Here is a 7,967-nt window from a genome sequence, read left to right on the forward strand (position 1 = left end):
TCCATGTCGCATGCAATAATTTGGATTGTTTTTGCAATGGTGCCAGCAGAAATTCTCACTCTTCTTGCTGTAGGGCGAGCAGTAGTAGGTTAACTTACTGTACTGTTTTTTGTTCTCTTGCTCAGTCTCGTGTTTGTTGCTATGCTACTTTAATTTCTCATTGAACAGTCACGTTGTTATTTTGAACAGCCATGAAAAGCGACCCTGGTAAGACTGCTAGGCTATTGACTGCTATAATCCTCTCTTTTCTCCTTTTATTCAGAGAGCAAATGTTCATGCACTCCTCATAAAAATGTGTCTGCACTCTGTGATCCAGAAGCAAGAAGAGCAACAGGTTCTGCTCTCTAAAACTCTCTGAAACAGCAGCATAATATACATTCCTGCGTGGTAATCCAGGAACGATGCATACAAGTGTCACAGAGTTCAGCACTTGCCACAAGCAAGAAGGTGTTTGAAGTAACACAAGGTCCCTCTGTTGCTGTGCAAGTCAGGTGGCCTGAGAATCTACATAACCTGTGTTAATGATGATTTCAGATCAAACAATATTTTATTGTTTTCAAAATGTCTTCTTAATGTTAGTGGCTCCAGGTTCACATGTGGCAATCACACTTTGGAACTTTAATTAACTGAAAATTTGTTTAATACTTCACATTATAAACATAGATGATAAAAGTCTTATAAGGCAACACCAGCATTGCCTAATCTTGAGGCCCCATCCTGTAGGGGCGCCTGTGAAAAAAAAAAAAAGTATTTATTATTTATTATTTCCATATATTATGTTGTTGTTGTACATCTGTGCTTAATCATGTTACCAGAAACTAATCAGCAGGGGCCAACAGCTCATTTTTGCCTAAGGGTCCCCCATAGTTGGGTTAATATGGCCCTGGTTGGACCAAAAAAAAAATTACAGGTTGAATAAAAATATAAAAATGATGACATAAACATGCTATTTAATACAAATATGAGACTGCATGAAACTGACCGACAACACCTGAATGTAGCAAAGAGAACAATATGATGGGAGACTGAGGGGAACGTGAATACACCACAGGAAATATGTACAACTGGGAAATGGGTAATACTAAATATGAAGTTTAAGAGCTGAGTCTGCTGACAGGTGCTTCAGAGCAACACACTACTAAACTAGTTATGTGTCCCAGGGCTTTTAACCAAAACTTGCAGTGAAGCAATCCCTCGCCCAAAGTGACTGCAGCCTCCCACATAGGTTCGCTCCAAGTTCAACAAAGCAAAAGAAAGTCATTTAAGATCTGATTCGTTTTAGCTTAACCCGATTGCTGTGTGAAAATGAGCACAGGCTGAAGCTAAGCTAATCAGATGGATAATGACGTTAAAAGATCTGCCTCACACAGGTGATTTTGAGGAATATGCCATAAATGCAGTACAATCACTTTGAGAATGGTAATTAAGTTTATAGCAGGGTGGATGCATGCTGAGACTATACCCATCTAGCTAAAGATGTCTGACTGTTAGACCAACCCGCCCTCCACCCACCATCAGTGTTATGCAAAAGCAGCAATAAGCATCAGCAGGAAAGATTATTCCAGTGATATAATTTGACAGTGTATTGACGCATAGACAGCGCCTGGCAACATGTGCTTCCAATAAATGGGAAGGACGAAATGATGGAAAAAGGTAGGAAATGGTGTAAGTCAGCAGAAATGAGACACACATGCGTGAGCACACACACACACACACACACACACACGCTATGTCTGACTTCTCCATCCACCCTAAACAAGAATGACACTGAAATACAGACAAGTGTTCTTGTCGGTGAAGCCTGAAATTGCCTCTCCTTCCTGCTGTTGATTGTGTTTCACACTCAGTGAAACGAGAGCTGGGACCCCATGACAGATTCAATGTGTGTGTATGTGTGTGCGTGTCTAGTCGTATTCATTTGTGCTATGCTCACACCAATTTGAAAGAGATTTGATATTCTGCTTGCAAGATTGAATTTATGCATGGGGGGGGGGGGGGGGGGGGGGGGGGGGGGTATGCACTGTTCAACAAGAGAGCTTTCTGGTCAGTTAACCAGCCACCAATCTAACTTCTCCTCCTGTTAACAAGGAGGGACTGCAGTGACTTCTTTGCAAATAATGTTAACCTTTATAGCAGATTAATTACTTGGACGCAGTATTTTCTACTTAAAAGTCGCTTCTTTCAGTAGCCATAATTGTTTCTGTTCTCTTCTTACTCTACTGACTTGGCCTTTGTAGCCACCACACATGGTTAGAGCAGGACTAATTGAAAGACAGGATGACACACTCTTCCTCTTGCATATGAACGATTGAATTTCTAAGCAATGAACTCACACTTGCTCAGTTCAAAGTAAGACTGTAGCTATCATAGAGAGGGACAAGATGCATTCAAATGGAGATAACAGTGCACACTTTGAAACACTCTTTCTTCAAAGACATTTACAGTGTTGCACTCATTTGCACACACAAAAAGTGACAAAGTGAGATGCTGTTCAACTATCTGACAAGAGTTTCAGTTGAAGCATTGACACCTTTAAAGGATAGATTCACAATTGTTCATGTCTGTCTTAAAACAACAGTCAGGTGCCCAAATGAACATGGAAACAGGTTTTGCTTAGAAGATCCCCTCCAAATGTGCTTACCATGTAACTAAGCCCTCGTTTTGAGCCAAAATGTATTTAAAGGTTTATCTGAAGATAATATGAGGCTTCAGCTGTCTGAGTTAGTCACATGAAGAGGATATCTTCCACAGTTACATTTTTAACCCTCTTTGTGTCTCGACAGTCAGTATTTCCTGTTCAGCTGTAGTGGAAGGACAGTAACAAAAAAAAAAAAAGGGAATTTGGCACTAAAAAGACAGTACCTTTGGAAGATGTTGAATTGATCTGATTAAGTTGGACAGCTGAAGCTTCATATTAGCTTCAAATACACTTTTAAATACATTTTGGCACAGAAGGAGGACTGTGGATTTTGGCAGGCATCACTTACATTAAAAGTGCATCATGAAAGGATCTCTTAATGGTCAGTATGAACAGGAGGAATGATTACAGCAAGAAAAACATGTGTCAATGTTCATTTGGGCTCCTGACTGTTATTTTAGGACAGACTTGTGAAAAATTGTGATTCTATCCTTTAATGACTCTTCTCTACATACCGTGTTTTAGTATTCACCATTATACTGTAATTGTCACTTGTGGCCACAGTCGTTGCTGTGTAGTAAAAGTTGTACATACTGGCTGTAATTTCATTTTGGATTTCTTTGTTTTAACTTTAGATGCTGGATTACACACTACTTCATACACTGAGGGAAGTCTGTGATCAGTGTGTGAATGAAATCTTTTCCAAACCCAAATTTAAAAAAAAAAATGCTGAAAGTCAATCACAAAGTACCCGCCCACTGACGGTGATATATTTTATGTTGGTGTAATGTTTCATTTTTGCATTCCCTGGGGGGAATTTTCTTTTTGCACAGGAAGGTCAGAGGTCACAGTCGGTTATGGAACAGTGCCTCTGGAGCTGGCACGAGTTGAGCCTCACTGTTGTTCTGTGAGACATTCATCAGGTTGGATGCTTGCTGCTGCTGCTGACACGAAGGAATGATGCCAGGTTTTCTGGGTCAAGGTCAGTCTGCTACTTGCCATGCCAGCCTGCAGGCTTGTTTTTATTCTACCAGATGGGTGGTGCAGTGTGCCATATCAGACAGCACAATGAGAGAGTCAGAGAAAGTTCAGACAATCAAAGGAAATCAACTCAGGCTGCACTCTGAATTGTCCTCATGTAGAAAAAAAAACAAACCTTTAGCTCTACATTTAGAGTAAAACAAAGACACTCATCACTTGCAGAGAGGCTGTTTGACCCAGCTCTGCACTACAATCCACCCTGCATCAAATAAAGAGAGAGGTACAGTAATCCTGCTGCTGCAGCCCAGATGTCGTCCAGCCAGGCAGGCAGTGAAGGCTTTACGGACTGAGACTCAGGAAGAATGAAAAATGCACTATATATAAAACACAATTAGATAACTTACATCTCAGATTGTTTGGTCTCCTTCAGATTATCCCCCCAGCTGTTTGATTTTAGACTGCTGTGTGTGTTCTGGGAAAATAAGATTAGGTGTATAAACAGAGGATGTGCTGAATGAAAATGAAACTAAGTATTTATGTAGTAGTATGCAACTTTCAGCATATATATCGATATATTTGCTGGTGACATGAGAGAACATACAGTGATGTGTGAGAGGATTCACTATAAACAGACTGTCTATGACCTCCAGTGGTAAATAGCAGAAGTACATTTGATATTATTGAAAAGAGAGAATCACTAGGTGGCACCACAGATGTGAGAATGTGTCAGGGTGTGAGATCATAGTCCAAAGGGTAAAGTAGAGCAATACACACACACATTAACACGCACACACTCAAAGGAACATACTAATTATATGATAAACACACAATCGTATGACACACAACAGCTTCTTAGGGCCCAGTTTAAAATTAGTGCTCTCTTCTGACAGTCCGGTTTCAAACTTCAAAGGCAAACGTGATATGTGCGCCGGGCCGGAGGATATTTACACACTGTCAATATTTCAAAAGTCCAAAGGTTAAAGATCAGACATTTTGTCTGTGCTTCCAGGATATTTGTCTCAACAGCCGCTTGTCTGTGATGTTTTCTATAATATCTACCTATAGTACTGTAGGTACACAGCACCTGAGCTGCAGTCTGTGTTTGTTGAAATGTTACATAAGGGCAAGGAGAGCAACAATATTACATGGAGGAGCCAGTTTCAGCATTATTAGTCACAAGGTTTCAGGTGAAACTGCAGTGAGCTGTGAGCTGCTATCAAAACATCAAGCTAGAGTCAAAGTGTAATCTCAGAAAAACTTCCACACTCAGGTGTGTGTGTGTGTGTGTGTGTGTGTGTGTGTGTGTGTGTGTGTGTGTGCGTGCGTGCGTGCGTGTGTGTGTGTGTGGCTTGTCAAGTTGATCACTTGGACACAGTACCTGGGTGTGTCTGTACCCTCCCTGGCGACAACTCTAATTTCCTTCTCCTATTACTTCCTCCACTCCTACTACATAAACTGAAAACCACAAGGCATTTTTAATGCAGTTGTTTGGCAAAAAAGCTGCCTCAGTATTGATTTTGTTGGCTGATGTCAGGGAAAATCAGAGAAAATTGCTTTTTGTTTAGGCAGCAACAAAAAGCCTCAAGTGTTTATGTCAGCCCAGCTTGCATTACAATGTAACCTGAAGCTTTACTCCTTAGTCAGTCATTCACGAATCATTTTTAATCCCCCATATTTAACCCAGTTTGTCATGGGGTTTCTCCAGAACAAAACTTGAAATTCTCCCCAGGTTTATCTGGTCTATCTGCAAATGCCAGCATGTGTGACTTTGACAGACATGTGTCTTGTCTGAAGAAACGGTGACAGACAGGCGGTGAGCCAGCCGGGCAGAATTGAGGAAACAGATAATGAGCTGATTGATATGGATGTGTAGTGTATGTGACAGCAGAGTACGTGTGGCTTTTCTGGCGTCAAACCGGTCCGGGAGGAGGCAGAAGAGCTGCTTGTTTGCGTGAACCAGCAACAGTATCTGTTTGTTTTGGGCAAGAAAAGTGCAATGTGACATGCTTCTCTTTGTCAGTTCAGCAAACAGACTTTCCATAATGGTGACATCCACAAAAAGATCTCTGAGTGGAAAATAGACAGCAACTGGCAGCTATTAGGAACCTATTCATGTGAATTATTGTAGCTGTACAATGACTGCACACAGAAATAACAGTGAACTCTGAAGACGGCTGGTCTTTTCATTAAAACGACAAAGTTGTTTTTCCATTTTGGGGGGATGTGAGACCCCAGTGAGGGGAGATGACTGTCACATTTGTCCCAGCAGCATTAGCTGTACTTGATCCCTCTTAGCACATCTTGATGGTCAAAATTCTTAATACCACATCTCTGTCTGAGTGACATTTCCAACATCACATGGGAAGGAAAATATTGAGGCAGCAGAGAGTCAGGGAATGTGGGTAGAAAAAATTAAAAAGGAACAAACCAGGAGTAAGCTCAGTATTGCTCATTTCCTTGTTATATTGTATCCTCATTACAAAACAGAGAGCCCTTTGTCCTTTCCATTGTTTTAATGAGTCACAATGATTTCACTCTCTGTCCTCTTCCATATGATACCTGCTGTCTGTGTGATTGTGCATTAATACGGGTGTGTGTCTGTTCATTCTCGTTCATCAAACCCAACCCGACAAATGCGAAAGCATCGCTACTCACATCTAAATAAGAATTTAGAGCAATGAACAAACAAGACAAAGAAGAGCACCGATGACAGTCAGCAGGAACAAAAAGCAAGAACAAGAGGATGATATGATTTCTACACCTCCCCTACACTTTCTACTCTGTCTCACTGAAGGTTACCTTGATATATGATTGATGTCTGTGAGCGAAAAATCTATTTTCTATCCTCATCTGTCAATGAGAGCACTTTCATCTGTCTCTCCTGGGATGATATTTACCAAATATCTACAGCTCGGATTCACGAGGAAGAAAAAAAGATCTGTTGAAATCATTTTTTTCTCTGAGATGTAAATCTAGTCCAGGAATAGAATAGATGTTTTAATCTCAGATTAAGTTATCTGGCAGGTTATTTCTATGAGAAGGCAGGCAGATAAATTAGTCAATGTGTTTGAAAAACAACAAAACAGCTCAACTCTACCCAATAAGAGACAGATACAAGTAGAATAAGCTCAGGGAAGTCTTTTATCTAACTTTAATTGGGTATAGACTGGTAAAGGTTGTTGGGAGCAGGTTAAAACTTGAGAGGACATCCTCAAATTTAGAGCAAAAAATAAAAAAAATCTCTTTTCCACTTATACATTTACAAATCAGTGATTCCCAACCTTAAAATGAAACAATGTCTACTTGTGACCCCTTAGTCACTAGTTAAACCAAAGAGCAATTTTTGTTTTATTTGTTGCCTGAATTATCCAGTAATTTACAAAAAAAGCAAGGATTAGAGGAAAGTATGACAAAACATAATTTTATGTGGCAGAATTGAGTTTTTTCTGCTTTCCTATCTCCTATCTCTATTTTATGGCCCCTCAGATTTATCTTGTAACGTCTTAATGGGGTCCTGACCCCTACACTCAGCCTACACTGTCACAATTTTCAATAATTTAACTCTCATGTAAAATAAAACAGTTACGCTTCATGGTTGATTTGATGGTGCAATCCGGTCAGAGCAGCAGCGTTTTATTTTATTTACACATTTAAGTGAATGAAATCTTCCAATCTGCCACTACAGAGGCAGAACAGGCTCTTCCTGCTGACCCTGATTAAACCAAAGAACCATTATGTGAATGACATACCAACCATGACAGTTTGTTAATCACATGTTAAGCTGTACGCACCGCAGGTACCTGGTATGTTTACAAATCACCGTCTGTCTGTGTGTGCATGACACAGTTGTCCTATTTATGAGTGTTTTGTCATGCTGCCGGAAATATATTACAACAATTGAGTTATTGTTTGAAAGTTGGGTGTTACCCTCTCACCCAGGAACATGAGAAAATGTCATGTGGATGAGGAAAAGATCTGTAGGTGTTATTTCGACTGTGGCATTTCTGAAAGATCAATTGAAAAGGCTCAGATTAAGATTCAGAAGGATTCCCCTTTTATAAAAAAGCAGTATCGACTGAGGTGACATTTCCTCTTGTTTAACGCCTTCACAGGACACAGGAAGTGTATTGTATGATCAGGTTTCATTGTCCTGACACACTCCAGTTGGATTTGAACCAGTCCTGGGCCATCAACCTCCCAGCAACATTTTCCATACCACTCTGTGCCATTGCTATTTTACAGCCTCAGGCTGTGCTGCAGAAACTCGGGCCTCCTTCCAGTAACAATGCAGACAGCTCCTTTTCCTGAGCGTCTGACAATATTTACCGGCTGACACAGCTCTCTCAGC

The sequence above is a fragment of the Thunnus albacares genome, chromosome 14 (genome assembly GCF_914725855.1).
Source record: "Thunnus albacares chromosome 14, fThuAlb1.1, whole genome shotgun sequence".
In the NCBI taxonomy this organism is placed as follows: Eukaryota; Metazoa; Chordata; class Actinopteri; order Scombriformes; family Scombridae; genus Thunnus; species Thunnus albacares.